Here is a 17163-nt window from a genome sequence, read left to right as displayed (position 1 = left end):
GTACAACAGCATGGCATGTCCACCAGGTTTACCCAAATACCTGCTGATTGAACTGAATCTCTGGGTGCCTCTTCTAACAGTGAGGTGATAGCCATTTTATACTGTAGGTCCTAACACAATTGCATCTGCCTCCTTTTTAGGGGAATTATAATTTATAATATAGTAACACTTACTAGGATTGTGCCCCATTGTGCTATACAAACAGGGCTGGTTCTAGGGGTAGCAGGCAGGCAAGCAAGGTGGGCCCCTGTACATCAATTCTTCTAGGGGGCACTAAACTGCTGCCCTATTTTTTTTTTTTGTTCTGCCATTTGAGGGTGAGTGTGCGCCAACAATGTTTTCTGCCCTGGCTGTGTACCAACATTAGTAAAGAGACAACCGCTATTTTAACTAGCTTGTAAGCTCCAACCAGGGCAAAGAGGATGGAGCTAGGCTGTTCTCAGTGGTGGTAGATGACAGAACAAAAAGCAATGGTCTCAAGTTGTAGTGAGGGAAGTCTTGGTTGGATATTAAGAAAATCATTTCACTAGGAGGGTGGTGAAACACTGGAATGGGTTACCTAGGGAGGTGGTGGAATCTCCATCCTTAGAGGTTTTTAAGACCCAGCTTGACAAAGCCCTGGCTGGGATGATTTAGTTGGGGTTGGTCCTGCTTTGAGCAGGGGGTTGGACTAGATAACCTCCTGAGGTCCCTTCCAACCCTATGATTCACGTTTAGAAAGCCCATATTCTAGAGTCTGACCAGTAGATCAGAGGTAACAGTGGCAACTGCATATTTAACTCTTAAAGATGGCAGTGAATTTAGGACAGGAGACTGGAGGAAATGGGAAGGCAAAGATGAGGGATCAGAAGGAATAGTGAGTGGAGAAAAGAAGGGTGATAGACCAAAAAAGAAGAAATCCCTCTCTTTCCCTCCCACCAACCCAATTTTTTTTTAACTTATTTTCTCTACTGTTTGTTCTGTCTCTTCCCCATCTTTTGCTAATAAAGAGCCCTTCCTCAATCCCCTGAGATAACAAGCAGACAATAGAAGGAGCATGATCTGCCCTACACAGCAGGTTCCAGACACCCTTCCAGTCCAGAGGAGCTCAGTGCCTTGATACTGTGGTAGGATTTGCTAGGGTCCCTATGGGAGTCTTAATGGGGGACGCAATAAGAGCCAGGCACCTAACTCCTTTAGATGCCTTTGAAAATCCCAGCCTATGTTCCAACTCAGAGCATCTCAGCTATTTGTTTAAATGGGGTATATAGTGAATGGAAGTTAACTGGGACTTGGGACCCTTTGAAGAAAGGGAGAATTAAAAAGTCAGATTCTGCTACTCTTGCGCTGAGCACTACCATGCTCAAAAAGAATCCATGGAAATCAATAGGCCTATTCATGGCACAGCTGACGGCTCAGCTGCAAAGCTGGCAGAATCTGGCCCCTGAATGGGGGATTCCAGCTCTGAGAAAATACTGCTAGGTGGGCAAAATTCAATGCAAGCAAACAATTTGGTTAAAGTGAATGTTATAAATGACTCAAATAGACTCAGTGGCTGGAATTTTCAAGAGGTCCTTTTAAAATGTCATAGCTAGATGGCAATACTCTAAACTCTTCTTCAGTCAGTCTAGCTTCACCTACTAGTTTGGCATCTTTGACCCCTTCTGTTAAGACCATAAGACAGGTCTTTAAATCTACAATATGTTAATGTGGAATGGACCACTGTGAGCAGTGCTTGATGTTTACGCTTTCTTCAACTATCCAGATTTGTAGTGCAAATTAAAAGTCTATAAGGCCATGACACGTTCAGTCCCCAATGCCCCAAAATAAACAGTTTCAATTATGTTTCCCTTCCACCCACATTATTAACAGCCCTTCCAGTTGCTTGCTAGAACTATTACTTCTTAGGCTGCGACTGTCACAGCTTTGTGCACGTATGCTTCCTGTGAATGTGCAAACCTATGCAATACCACAAGCTCTGTGATGTGACAGCATTTGAAACAAGTAACCTATCAAACCAGAAACATTGGGTCTGGTGATAGGGAGGGGGAGGAAAGAGTTGGTGCATTTTAAAGCTAATGAAGTATGTGAGTGTGGCTTGAATTGTTTCACAGACAAATGTAAATAGCCAAAGAAATATTTCCACTCACCTCTATACTGATTTGATAGTTTGTAAACTACAGCTGAGTGAAATGATCCTAACAGAATCTGAAACAATAGGAGAGTTGCTTGGTTTCAGCTTTGTTATGCACTTAACACTGTCTAGGTTTGTTAGAAAGTTTAAGTTTCATGGATCTTTCCTACAGATATGGGCCCAGTTTCATCCCCGGACTTAGGCAACTGTAAGGGAGTGGACTCATCCCTGTGGTGCCTCCTGCTGGTTGTCTCTGGGAATTAGCTCTTCCAGCATTCTGGAGTGTCCCCTGCAGGCTGGTGATCCGCCTTACTGCTGGCCCCCATGTCCCTCCCAGGACCCCGGCGCCCCTTTCTCTGGGTTGCTGCCCCCCTGGCAGTACCCTCACACTCTGGGTCTCCCCACCCAGGGGAACCCCCTCCCACTAACCCCACCTCACCTCAGTGTAAGGCTACTGCCAGTCACCATCTAGCCCCACTCCCTGGAGCAGACTGCAGTATACGCCACTCATCACAGGCAAGGTTGGGTTGGACCTGCTGCCTCTCTCTATAGCTGGGCTGCTCCTCTGCAGCCCCAGTACTGGTCTTAGGCCCTCAGCTAGACCCACAGCCTGGGGCTTTCCTAGGCCAGAGCTCCCCAGCTCCTCTAGCCTTTCCCCAGCCCTGCTCCACTCCCAGTACGCTGCTCAGCTCCCTAGCAGCCAGGCCCTTCTCTCTCTCTACAAGCAGAGAGAGAGTCCTGAGCTTCTAGCTGCCCTGGCCTTCTTATAAGGCCCAGTTAGTCTGTTTGGCGCAAGGCCCCAGCTGCAGCCACTTCCCCCAATCAGCCAGGGTTTTGCTCCCTTCCCCAGCCCCAGCCCTCTCCCAGGCTGTTCCAAGCCCCACAGGGCAGGAGCAGGTAACCACCCCACTACAGCAACCATAACTGGCTCCCTTGACGCCTTCGAGGAGCAGTGGGCGCTGTCCGGGGTTCTCTTCTTGGTGTCCCCATCAGGCTCCCTTCTTATGACCCTCTGACCACGCTCCCGTCCCTGTTCTTTTATTAGTTGTCCCCCATAATCAGTGGGCTTCTGTGGGTCCTCCCCTTAGGCTGGGGGAGGATCCTTTAGCTTTGCCCGCCCACTTCCCAGGAACCCAATAGATACAGCAACCATAAATTTTACATGTCAATTAGGAGACAGATGTTGTCCTAAGCTTTCACTGTGAAATCAGGGGAAATTTGTCCATTTTGACTGAGTTTTGCATTCAAAACCTAAAATTCAAAGTCAAACTGGGGGAAACTAATCCCCTCAGGGACCAAACCCAAGAGAAACAGCCCCAGGAACTCCGGGAAGCAAAGCTGTTCAATATCATCCGAGTCTCACTTATATAAAATGAGACCACTGGATTTGTGTGTAGCTGAGGGTGCACTCTCAAAAGATCTCAAACATAAGGCAACCTCTGCTGCAGCAGAATCAGTGCACCTGCCTCAGTTTCCCCTTATAGAGTTCCCAGTAACTCCACAACAGCTCACTTGCCTTAATAATGCCCTTCCTTGGAGCTAGTTTATTATCAAAATGCAGACTAAATAATCTTCAACACAAGTCTTAAACATTGTCCATTTCCCACACCTAATGGATATAGTTCTTAAAACCCTGCTCTTCCCAGCAGGCACCTCTCAGCAGCCTCTCTGCTGGGAGCCCTTCCATATCATACTCTGGTGTCTTCTGCCTTATCAGTCCTCTTTTGTCCCTCTGCCAAGACAGCCCCCACAGCCTCTCTAACTAGAGTGGAACCCCACTCTTCCTAGTGAAAACCCCCATAGCGTCCCTGTTGGGAGAGCCTCCCTGACACCCAGAGTTCTCTCACTATTCTCTTACAGCCAGCTGTCTGGCATGGAGTTATCATCAGGTAAGCTCCTCCAGTGCAACTCTCTCTGGTTCTTGGCTACAGCTCTCCAACTTAAACATCACCACTCTCTGCTGCTCTCTGCCTTCTTCAGCTCTGGCCCTCTGTCTTTCAGAAGTCAGCCAGTAAAACCACACTTGCTTGCTTGCTTATCTACCTTCCTTTCCCCCCTGGAACTACCTACAGCTTCCTTTCAGGATCTTCTACAGTTCCCCTAGTCTTTAACAGCTTTTCCCTGCTCTTGTCCTGACTAACTCAGCCAGTGCTATAACCCTAACTCACTGGGTCTCACCCCCTTTTGGTCCCAGGTGCTCTCTTTTAAGCCCACCTGGGGGGTCAGCTGACCAGTCACAGGTACACTAGCCTCTTTGCTCTTAAAGGGCCAGTGCCACCCTGTGATCGTATCCCTATCTGAACTGACCTTTACGAGAGTGCCCCAGTTGGAAGGCTTGGAGAGTTGGACCCTAAATATTGCATCAGCGCATGCCAAAGCATACAACCATGACATCTCTCAGCTAGCACTTCAGTGAAACCTGTGCATCGTAACCTGAGAAAACATAACAAAATGAAACCTGCGCTAACCACAATATGACTTAAGAAAACATTATGACATTTCTTGGCTTTAAGCAACAAAATAAACAAACAAAAAATTAGGGGACATGGGCCTGTTCCTTCTCTTTTTGAAATCAATGGCAAAATTCCCATTGGCTCCAGGGGGAGCAAGATCTGCCCTGACTGTTGTTCAACTTTGCTTCCAGGCTGTATCCCTGGTTTTCCAAAACTCACAAGAATTTAAAATTTTGGGTTTGAATGATAGTTTATTTCTGGCTGACCTACTCTGTTTGAACCGTAATGTGTTTTCAACTGTTGGATTTATTTTTAATCTACTGTATTAGTGCACAAACTTAATCAAGAACAAAATGTTACCAGGGCTGTTTTGTTCCTACATGCGCGTATCAGTTCAAAGTTCCCTAATTTTATAAAGATCCCCTTCTGACATCTGACTCATTTCTGAACATGAGTACGTTCTTTTCACTGTAAATATACTGGGGGTGGGGAAGAGACAAACATAAACTCACATTAAATACAACTCTCTTACTTATAAGAAATAGTACAGTGCAGATTTTAACAATTAACATTCCTGCCATGTATGGAGCGATGGATGAAGCTAATACATTTTTTTCAGAACTCCTCACTCAAATACACATTTGGTTTATTTGCTATTATTTGATGTCAGTGGTGGGTTGTGACATACCTCTTTCCCTCCCTCCCCCCTCCTGTCCACCCGCTATTCAAAGAACAAGATCTTATCTCTCCCTCTCCAATCCCCTTCCTTTACCCCATGCCTATTTTTCTGAAACCTGACTTTCAGGTCAGCATGCTCGTAACAGATTAAATTTACACTGCAAGAAACACTAAGCAAAGAATTTCTGCTTTGACATATGAGAACCCTGTTATAATAGTACAGGTTTTCTAAATTAAATATTAGGAGAAATTAAATCCAATTGTGGTTCATACTCCTATGGAAAATATTTCTGTTCAAAACAGCCCTCCATGATATATGCCTAAGTAAGTGGAAAACAATAAATAAACAGTAAGTTAAAAACCCAGATTATTCAGATTTTAAGGTTTATAACTAAAAGTGGTTTAATGTTTCATGCCTAATAATAGATTACTCCTATCACATTTCTAAACCTTGTTTCTACCAGCTTTGAAGTTTGGCCATATAAAGGCTGTTTGTAGAACCACACGAAAGTTAAAGCAAATATTACTCAGAGTGATTCATATGAGCAAGAATTTGCAATGAAGGAAGAGGGGTTTTTGTGTCTGTATCAAAGGAAATGAAATGTTTGCAATATTTTTCAGCTGATAAATTTACTAAAACATTTTAGAGTTATGTACTATGAACACTGCTGACATAAACAGACTTTGACGTGAAACAGATTATGTTAGACTCTGTGGGGGAGGCAGAATTAAAAAAATTCCTAGGTTTCACAAATTGCCACAAGGTCGCTGCAATCCTTAATTAACTGAATACATTAACAGAAGCTATAACAGAGATGTAAAAAAGAGAGAGTACATTTAATCCTCTGTTCTTCGTTTACAGACTACCCTTTGAGAATGAGTAACCTTATTTTCTTTTTAAGTATCTATTTACCTTTTCGAGCTTTGCCTAGCAAAACATTTTTGCATTGTTGCAAAAGAAATTAATGTGTTGCTAGTTGCCACACATTGGCAGGATTTCTGCATAAAGAATGTAAGCAATCTATCTTTGTGTTCAAGATATAGTTAATCTGGCAGTTAAAATACTTTGGAAACATTTTGATGACTTATCTAGAAAAGTAGCTTTGCATTTTCAAAGAAAACTCAGAACTGTATGCAGGGGAAGATAAAAGATATATGAAGTGTTTGTTCTAAGCGATACTATTCATTTAAAGATCATAATGTAACCCCACCCAAGAAATTATTGTGGAAAAACAAGACAAATCTCCTTATATAGCTTTCTGACACAGTCTTGATTTGGAAACAAAATAAGTACATTACTGTTATAGTCTAATGGATTGCAAGCTGTTTTATTAGAGTCAGCTGAATCCTGTTTTGCATAAAAAAGAACTCTGTTTGCTATCAAGAACATATTTACATTAATAAGACTTTGACAAAGTAAAATAAAATTGCATTAAGATGATGTAAGTAGATAAGACAATGAAATCTCTTTGAGATAGTTTTGGCACACCAATTGCAGTCAAGTCCTTACAGGAAAGAAATGTATTTTTTACACCAAATGTCCATGTGTTTTAAAGTTGTAGAGTGGCCAAAATTAAACTGTTGTTTAAAATATTTCCAGGAAGAAGGAAAAAATGGATTTTGATTATTTCCCCTTGAAAAGATAGGATGTCTGATAAATTACAATTTTATTCTGCAATAATACAAACAAGTTTTGTTCTCCCCCTAGCCTGTAATCATCCTGATTATTGCAAGGGACTTTCCAATATAGAGCAGCTGAAAACAAGGTTTTAGATTACATGGTAATTTAGGAATGCATGAAAAGCCAAGCAGTTACCATAATAGAGCTCTGCATAAACTTCATGGCTCTTAGAGCAAAACATAACAACATATGTTTTGTGATTCATTCAAATGATTTTTCTATTTTTTGGGTTAGGGTTTTATCAAAATATTTTGGAATCTAGTATTTGTCCAGCATTTATAGAAACTTACTTCTTTAAAACTTTGATGTCTCTCTTTTTAGTTTAGTCATTAAAAGCAGGCAGTGATGGATGATGATAATGCTGTGGATTTTATGACTAATCAGGCCTTGGCAGCCACAGTATTTCTTCTATAGTGAAACTTTAATATTCCTTTGGCTTTGTATAAACTCCCCCCCCCCCTTGGAACTGTGTTACACAAGCTACTTATTAAGTATTACAAAACAGTTATTACACAAAAGTTAACACTTTGACTTAATACCTAACAGAAAGAGGCATTTTCCCCATTAAATACATGCAGTATCGGTGGGTGTCAATGCACTTATCTATTCATATTGCCTTTTTAATTACACAAAGAATGCAAGAACAAGCAGGCTTGTGGAAGACCCATGTAGGTAGATTATTTTCCCAGATACATTGGGAGGTGCTCTTTCCATAGTTGCGGAGTTGACAGCATTACACTTCTGCTTTCTGATCTTTGATGTATTAGTGAAATTGCAACAACAAACACCAGGTGTCTCCACTTAGCTGAGCTAAAGCTTTAAATAAGGGCAGGTAAAGAAAAAGCTTAGATTGTCCTTAACTTTGCTGTTGCAGAATGGCATAAACAAGGATGCAGGTATTTTCAGATACTCTTACACCAGGATCATATTTTATTTTATTACTTGATATACACCAGTCAGACGTGGCAGGACCTTTAAGAGTTTGGTATAATCTTAATTCAACCATTTGGTTTAAAGCTGCTACATTTTGCAGGTCCTGGCAGCAGTTTTAAAATAAGGCAACATCAGGATGTGTCCTGATGCCCAAGGAAATTGGAAGTAAGTGAAATTCTGATATCATGTTAGGTGTGGTGAGGTGTTACCACACCACATTACCATCAGCAAAAAAAATCATGTCACTATTTGTCTGGTAATGTACAAAAAATGTATTTCGTAATATTTTTTCTTATTCTGGATTAATTTTCTGTATTATAAAAGTATATAATGTGGATGTTTACATTGTTTTAATGCTTTAAAATAATGGGCTCTGTACAAATTGATACATATGAATGGACATAAGCAGAACTTGAATAAACCACAAAATTGCTTTTACTTTGTGCTCTATAAATACAGGTAAAGTTCTGTATTTATTGTCTTTATGTGTTTGCCATGTTATCAGTGAAGAATTAGAATGTCAGTGGAAAATATGACCAGTGAAAACACAATCAGGGCATGTAAAGGGATATAGGCTAGAACTAGAAGAATCTCAGTAGCAAAATCCCAACCCATGCAAAACTCACCTGGTTTGGGGTCTTGTTTTTAAACTGAAAATGTTCTCTGGGTTTGTCAAAAGGTTTGCTGACTTGAGAAACGTTTGACCAAGGCTTAACTTTTGTTTTGAGGAATCTGGGACTGGATTTATGGTTTTAGATGAAATTCTGTAATTTTTTTTTATTTTGAAATACAAATGAACCCAAAAAAATTAAATCACAATTCAGGGGGCCCTGAACCTGCATGAACTAAAACATCAAAAACTCTTTGCACCAGCCTGTATGGTGTGAAATAGTGAAGTTTTGCTGAACTGCAGGGTTTGTTACCTAGAGTCTCTGGATCATACCTATAGCTTCACGAAGGCCCACTTTCCTGGCACAAAAATATGATCGTCATCAACTCCGAGTCTCTAACTTTGATTTTTCTGTTATTTGTTTTATATTTTTGGTGCGTGTTTTTCTCCTGTGATAAATGCAGCTCTTGCCAACACCCAGTGTGCTGTGACCTATTTAAAAAATGCAGTGTTTTGGAGGGCTTAAAAATCCTTTTATATAAATGAAAATAAAATCACACTTCATACACTAACTGACACTTTTAACCCTGATCTGGTAAATCCAGTGTAGGATAAAAGAGTTCCCTAGTGCCTCCACCTTCCTACACTTATCGTTTCTTGACATGTATATTGTGATAGCATCAAGAGGCGTTAGCGAGGTCAAGGTCTCATTGTACTAGGCGCTGTACAAACATCTAACAAACAGCAGTTCCTGCTCCAAAAGCTCAGAGTCTAAAAGACATGATGTAATCAATGATTGCTACTTATCATAGTCTTGCTATTCTTCTTAGTCAGAAATTACACTTCAGGCAAACACTGTTTGGGCCTAGTTTACAAAATAAACAAAAGATGCCTCCAGGTTTGTAGGGGCAAAATTATGCCTATAACATAGCTGGGTTAATGTCTCTTTGAAAATCTGGACACCGTTTTCTGTTATGTGATAAAGCAATAAACACTAACATCCACCTAAATGTTGTATTCACAATCCTATGAGAAACCTTCTGCTCCTTTAGCTCTAGAAAATGCAGTTGACAGGAATACATTTTTCAAATACTCGACTAAGAACGATCAATTTAGTTGTCTACCATCTTAGATCAGCTTTTCTTAAATTGCTGAATAACAATTTTGATTGGATGCTAAATCAGGTCATCAGATTCAGCTATTTCTGGTATGGTGGCACAGTCCATTCTTAAAGGGACATTTCCAGGTGCTTTCTTTTAATTCTAAACTGTGTCAGGGTAACACTACCAATGTTGCTACACCAGTGCAAATATCTCTAATACAGATAAGTCCTAAGACAGTTATATTCACCAATGCATCTAAAAGAAAGTTTTGTGAGGCAGACCAACAAAGAATATAGGTATAACCAGGATCATGTTTACTAGCAGAAGAATCAATGTGGGGGAAATTTGGCCTCAAATGCTTGCTAATTTTCTTTTATTTTGGGGGCAAGATTTTATCCGTCTCCTTGCTCATACATAGTGTCTTTCCTTACTGAACATGGTCTTTCTTTACTGAACGTTTTTAGATGCAACATCTCAAAACATATATTAAGGATCTTGCTACCTGTAAATCTGGGACTTTTGAATCTAGTTTGTAGTTCAACTTATGCTGCAAAATCATGCACAGCTTGGGGGCGGAGCCCTCCTAGCTTTAGCTGAAGTGCTTTAACCCTGCCACACCAATACCACCCCACAGCCCCATTCCCTTTCCTGCTTCCTCCGCCATGTGCTGAGGGCAGGGAAGTTTCCTGCTGAGCGCTGGTGTTCCTTCAGTTAGAAATGCCTCCTAGAACACACCATGGCATCAAAACTGCAGCTCAAGAGAAAGAGGGGTGATTAGTTTGGACTAGGCTATGTCCATCCCCTGATACAGTATTCCTACTCTTTCCTCCATTTTAGAAGAAACAAGGCAAAACATTTAGCAGCTTAGAATTGAGGCTTCCCAATTAACCAAGTAGCACCATATTAACAGATGGGTGCCTCAGGGAAAGGAACTTTGTTTTATTTTACACCAGTCCCATTAATTCAGTGATGTTTCCTTTAATTAAATATAAGCAACTTTCATTGTCAGTAATGGCATCGAATGAGATCTCTAGTTGTGGTAAGATGCTTGCCTGGCTTTTCTGTACTGTTTCTTCTAAGAGTAGCAACTGTAATCCTTCCCCCCAAATGCAATATACAGCTGCATGCTGGGGGGATGCTGAAGCAGGAACAAAACAGAGCAATGGACAGGGCGATCTGTTCAGCAGGAGGGCATCTTTATCAATACAACCCACAACAAGGTAGCATCAGCAGGAGGAGCATCACTGCATGCTGGGGCTCATCCCATGGTTGAGCAGGGAGCCACTGTCCCACAAACACTCCTCCTGCAGAGTGGCTGTGGAAGCACTTATATCCCTTGCCCTGAATGCCTCCCTGTAAAGAGATAGAGGCTAGGGAAGATGGACTTCACTCTTTGTGTACTGCAGAGCAGGCAGTTCCTCTACACTCTGTCACAGTGTGCCTTGCCTTTTCTGGTCTCCTGCGGGGCACGGAAGGGAGCTGATTGCCTGGCCTGGTTGGGCTTGAAGAATAGTTGAATTTTTCCTGTTCTGAGGGGCTATGAATTTGTAGCACCTCCAGACTCAGAAGCCCCAACTTATCACCAATATTTCCCTCCTTATAAACAAGAAGTAGGTTTGATATAGGGTACTGGCAGGAAAATGACATGCCAGCTGTTGAAGGCAGCTTTTATACTCATACTTGCCTACAAGAAATCAGTTCTTGGATGAAGAGCAGCTGGCTCAAGATGAACCCAGCAAGATCAAAGCAATACTGGTCAGAATGAAAAACCTCTTCAAAGAACTGGCCCTGAGGTTGTGGCCATTTACTTTTCAAAGTGTACAGCACAGTGGTGTGAACCCCAGGGGTCCTGTTTGACTCCTCACTCAGCTTGGATAACCAGGTAGCTTCTGTTTCCCAGAATAACTTGTTCATGTCCAGTTTGCTAGGAAACATTGTCCTTTTCCTCATGGATGAGGACCTGGTCACAGTGAGCCATGCCTTTATCACCTCCAGGCCAGTGGAGTAAGGCCCAGAGGGTCCAAGTGCAAGAATAAGTTCCCAATTCCAAAATCAGAAATGTTGCTTGCCCTCAACATCCCCCATTCACCCTATACCCTTCTTTCCCCCCTCCCCAAACACTCCCCACTCACCCATGGCCCACCCACAGCTTGCCCTGCAGCTCCTGGCCCACTGCCACCAGGACCTTTTTGGCCACTCATTGGCACCTTCACACCCAGGCTCAATGCTCCACTCCTGTCCTGGGTTACGGTGGCTCCTTCCAATCCTGGTTGCCTAGTGGCTCTTCTTGGTCCCATCACCTATCTGGCACTCAAGTAGAATGGGCCAAATTTGAATGGTGAGTAGTGTTGTGACCTGGTGCAGGGAGTCACAGTGCCCCTTGGCTTTGGCCTGTCCAGCCACCCTCCTTCATAATGGAGGGGTGATGGGGCCACCTAGTAGCACTATGGCCCCCATGCACTAAGATGCAATGTCACTCACTCAGATTTGACCTGTCCACCCCTAGGTCACAATGGAAGAGTGGCAGGGCCAAATTTGATTGAGTGGCATAGCAAGCCCATGCATCAGGTGAAGTGCCAGAGTACCACTCTGTCTGGTTGGACCCAAATAAGCTTGTAGGCCCTGGCATGACTTCAGTGCTTGGAACATTGTAGCTTGTCACTGCTCCAGGCTGGGTAACTTATTGTATCTGAAGCGGGGTGTGAAAATGATACATGGGCTCCAGCAGTACAGAATACATCTGCCTCCTTTCTCCATGGCTTAGGTGGCCATGAACACAGGAAACCTATGCTGAAGTCCCATCACTGATTACCAATGCCTATGTAAGGCCTTGATCATATTTCTCAAAGCAATTAACGGATCACATCCCCACTACATCAAAGACTGAATTATGATCTATGAACCACCCAGGACACTTGTACTTCTCAGGGACAATGTGCAATACTAAGCTCAGGACAAAGCATGTAACAGAGAACTCTTTGGCCCCAGCTATCAAGCAACTATGGAACAATCTTCCAGAAGAGAGCAGGCAAATCCCGAGTCTGTCTCTCATTAGGAAACTTTGTCCAAACTTCTTCTTTGAGAAAGGCTTTCCACCATAAGTGATGCTCACAATAAGACCACCCTTTCTATTCCCAACCCTTTTACCCCCTAAAAACCACCCTCCACCCCAAGCAGAGTTTTCACCCCCACATAGGGAGAAGGGATAGAGACTCTAGAAAGTCCACTAGGGACTTTGTTTTTGCTGCTGATTTTATATGGCAGGTGCTAAGTCATTACTGACTTATAAAACCCCGAGATAGACAGACAGACAGATACTGAATAGTTGCATAGGGCCAAATTTTCAACTCAACCCTAACCAGGCCCCTATTTTTGTGTTGCAAAGAAATGCACATGTGATTTTTTAAAAAAAAATGGATAAGTATTTGTGCCCTCAGAATAGGTCACTGGGTTACTCAACTCAGGCACTTTGCTTGCTAAGTGACTTAACTTGCACAAAGAATTGCAGGTGCAAAATTAGGGCCAGTCATCCAAAACTTCTTTGATGATGATCAATGTATATTTTTATTGACACAACGCTCCTTTGTTGACTGCATGCTGCCTTTTGTGGGAAAGTTAAAGAGAACAGTAGCAAATTCACACACAAGGTTTTTATTCAATTTGTATATCTAGGAATTTCTAATGCACCATCACCAAAGACTCTAATAGCCAAACACATCATTTTAAAAGCTCAGGTTGTCTCTGAAAGGTTCTCACTTTTGACTCCTCCTTTATTACACTGCTTAAAGAAAATTGTTCTCGATCATTTATCTCTGGAAGGAATGTCAAGTTTAAACTTAATTTATGGTCGTATTGAAAGATAGCAGTAACAATGAATGAACAATAAATGACACAGTTGTATCTTTCTGGCTACCGATCTAAATGAAATCCTCAGATGGCATAAAATTGCTCTAGCATCGTTAACTTAAATGGAGCTACAGTGATTTTTTACCAGCTAAGGATCTGGTCCAGGTTTCATACCATTCATATAAAAAGTCTTGTTATAGTGGCTGAGTTTACAACACACAGTAAGTACACTATCCAAATAAATGGGTGGGGATTTTCACGCTGACCAGATGGTATGTGCATAGGTTACTAAGTTGGGGGTGAGCGTGCAGGCAGAGAAAACTCTGTTACAAAGAGGCTGCTTATAGTTGGGTGTCATACAAAATACGTGCAAAGACATGGCATAAAATCTGTGCACTAACCAAAGCTTTTGAAGTGTTTGCAAGATGTGAAAGTTTGTCCAAAGGTGAACAGGCAGTGCCAATGACATATCAGATGCATATGTTTCTGAGAATGCCAACTATCAACCTGGCATCCAGTTTAGGGCTGCAAGTTGTACCAAGCGCGTGTACACACACACACGACAGCTGTCAACATTTTATTGTTTCAGCATCTGTTGCTAATTTTATTAATTGCTATATACACAGTTTAGTTCTGTTTCAGGTTTTTAATTAAATACTGGTATGCTTTTGCAGGATCAACCTTTGGAACTCTGGGAAAAGGTTGAAGCACAGCGAGGAACAATCCCCAGGCTAACAGTGGCTGCTGCAACCCTATGGGGTCACCATGGCAAATTTTCTCCAGATTTAGAGGTGGGGCTCATTAAGATGGGGTAGCTACTAGTTGTGTCAAAACAGAGAACTGAGTACACTCCAGCTAAGGGAATTATCTAGCTAATAAAATCACAGTGTGAATGGGGTAAAAACTTTTGTTTTCATTTATGACACAGAGGTGTAAATGTTCTTCTCGGCTTGACTGCAGGACTCCATGACTGCAGGACTAACAGAATTTCTTGAGAATTAACTTCTACTAGTAGGCTAGATATTGATTGAAGGTTCAGGCGATTAAAATCCAAAAGATCAAAATGCATTTAGCTGATCAGAAGAAAACAACTGTTGATGTCACTATGTTGGTGGCCTTTTTGAATGATGATAAACATCAAGTAATACATTTAACTCTCTCCCTAGTATGTAGTATTCCAGCAAGCCTGAAATTTTTAGGGAAAAAAATGATATGTTCAGAGCACTGAATTCTTTCTTTCAAATATCTGTAGATCTTTTAGTGCTTCATGCTCTAATGGGCTCAGACTCTCTGGCTTTGTAAAGAAGGTTACCACCTGGCAAAATCTTTATCTTCTATGCATTCAAGAATCATACAGTGGACTTGTGAAAACCCCATAATTTGAATAAAATATTTAAGGTGGGAAAGGTGGGTGAATATTATCAGGAAAAAATAGAATAGCAATTTGTGTGGGTGAGTCAAGGTAAGCAGAAAGACTGGTGGGGTTGGGGTGTGGAAGGAGAATCTGTTCCTTCTCAGGAGGCTTCCAATATCTAAGCAACATGTTTACACCAACAGTAAATCTTCCCTGCAGAAAAATTCCATGCTGCCATGCCCAGTGGCAGCAGTGAGACATAATGATGGCATTCACAGCAATGTGGTGGCCAAAACAAGCTCAGTATGGAGGGACAAAGGCTAAAGGGCTAATCACACTCTAGTGGTGGCACTTGATGACTTCTGTGTTAGTGCTTCATCACTGGACTCACGGTGCCTGCCCAGATATTGAGGTTATTCTATCCCTCTTCAGCTAAACGTGCAGCAGCAATCAAAAATGCTAACAAAAAGTTAGGAAAGGGATAGAAAATAAAACAGAGAAAAATATACTAATGTCACTATATAAATCCATGGTGCACCCACACCTTGAATACTGTGTCCAGTTCTGGTCACCCCATCTCAAAAAGGATATAGTGGAACTGGAAAAGGTTCAGAGAAAGGCAACAAAGATGAACAAGGGTATGAAATAGCTTCTATAACAGGACTGATTAAAGATTAGGGCTGTTTAGAAAAATAAGAGGGGATAGGACAGAGGTCTATAAATCATGAATGGTGTGGAAATGGTGCATAGAGAAGTGTTATTTACCCTTCCCCACAACACAAAAAACAAGGGTCACCTATGTTTAATAAAAAGAAGTACTTTTTCTACACAATGCCCAGTTAGCATGTGACACTCATTGCCAGGGGATGTTGTGAAGGCCAAAACTATAATTGGGTTGAAAAAGAACAAGATCAGTTCATGGAGGATAGGTCCATCAATGGCTATTAGTAAAGATGAGCAGGGATGCAACCCCATGCTCAGGGTGACCCTTCTGACTCCCAGAAGCCAGGAGAGGAAGATGGGATGGATAACTCCTCTTGCTCTGCTTTGTACACTCTGCTGAAGCTCTGGTCCTGTCCACTGTCTCAGATAGGATACAGGGCAAGATAGACCATTAGTCTGACCCAGAATGGCAGTTCTTATGTTCACTCTCAGAGCTCCCTTAAAACTGGGATTTTTATCTATGGACCTGGCTGACTTCTTCTGTGCCTGCTGTTGTGTTCTTCCATGAGCTTGGCTCCAGCCGTTATAAAACAAGCCGTTCTTCAGTACAAATGACTACTTCATGATGACATCATTCAACTGTGTGGAAAAAACGCAAAGCTACAACTAGTTGGGCATGTGACAAAGTATAAATAGGAAGGACAGAACAATATTATAAAGGGTATTGGTACAGCAGAACTAAAAATAGCACATTGCTGATTCATCTGTGATAGGTGCTGTTGAGATGGTATTAAAATACTGCTATTTTAGCAATTAACCTTTGAAACTGAAAGTTCATTACTTTTCTCTATGAATCTGTTTAAATGTCTCATGCTTTTCAGATGTCATTTGCCCTTCAAATACTTATTCTTTATGCTTCAGTCATCTATCACTGAACACAATATATAGGGCCTGAGTTACCTTTTCTGTGCACTACTGTAAACTATAACTCTGTTGAAATCAGTGGATTGGCTCAGTGTGACAGAAAACAGGCTCCAGTGAGGTGTTCCAACCCTCCACCAGACATGAAGGGGTTAGTGAGGGCCTGTATGTTCAATTGGCCCTCACCTCAGTAATGGAGAGAGGGGATCAAAGATGAGAAGCTCAGCTCAGTGGGATCTGACTGAGAGAGGGTGTAAACCTGTCGAGCTAGCCCTATGAAGGAAGGCCTGCGTTGAAGCAACCTGGAATAAAGGATCAGCTGAGGCTAGAGCCTAACTAGGGAATCTTAAGAGGCAGAGTCTCCTTGAGGCAAGTAGACCTGATGCAGAACTTTTTTTGTTCCTCAACTAGTTTGGATCCTTCAGAAGAGTCAGCCTAACTGTAGGGCACTGTAGGAAGCAGCTCATGGATACAGCAGAGGTTCTGAACAAACAGATCTCATCTGCTTCATATAAGGTCCCTGAGTTGGAACCCAAAGGAAGGCACAGGCCTGGGTTTCCCTCTCCTCCCCTGCCACTCTGCCCCGCCGCATGCCCAGAGTATGGGGCCTTGAAGACCTCAGAGCCAAAGGCTGGCAGGTTCCAAAAGCCTGATATTGAGCTGAACCTCTGATGTGATGCTGCCAGACCAGCAGCATATTGACCTTGGGCTTCCCCACAAGAGGCAGGATTAAAAGTGACCTGGCTGGAGGGCTGAGGTGCAAGAGGAAGTAGGCCACCAGAAGGCTGGACTGGCTGTCAGCAGGGGG

This window comes from Chelonoidis abingdonii, chromosome 15 (assembly GCF_003597395.2).
Source record: "Chelonoidis abingdonii isolate Lonesome George chromosome 15, CheloAbing_2.0, whole genome shotgun sequence".
Classification (NCBI taxonomy): Eukaryota; Metazoa; Chordata; order Testudines; family Testudinidae; genus Chelonoidis; species Chelonoidis abingdonii.
The sequence above is the reverse complement of the archived record's forward strand: the minus strand, read 5'-3'. Positions refer to the sequence as shown.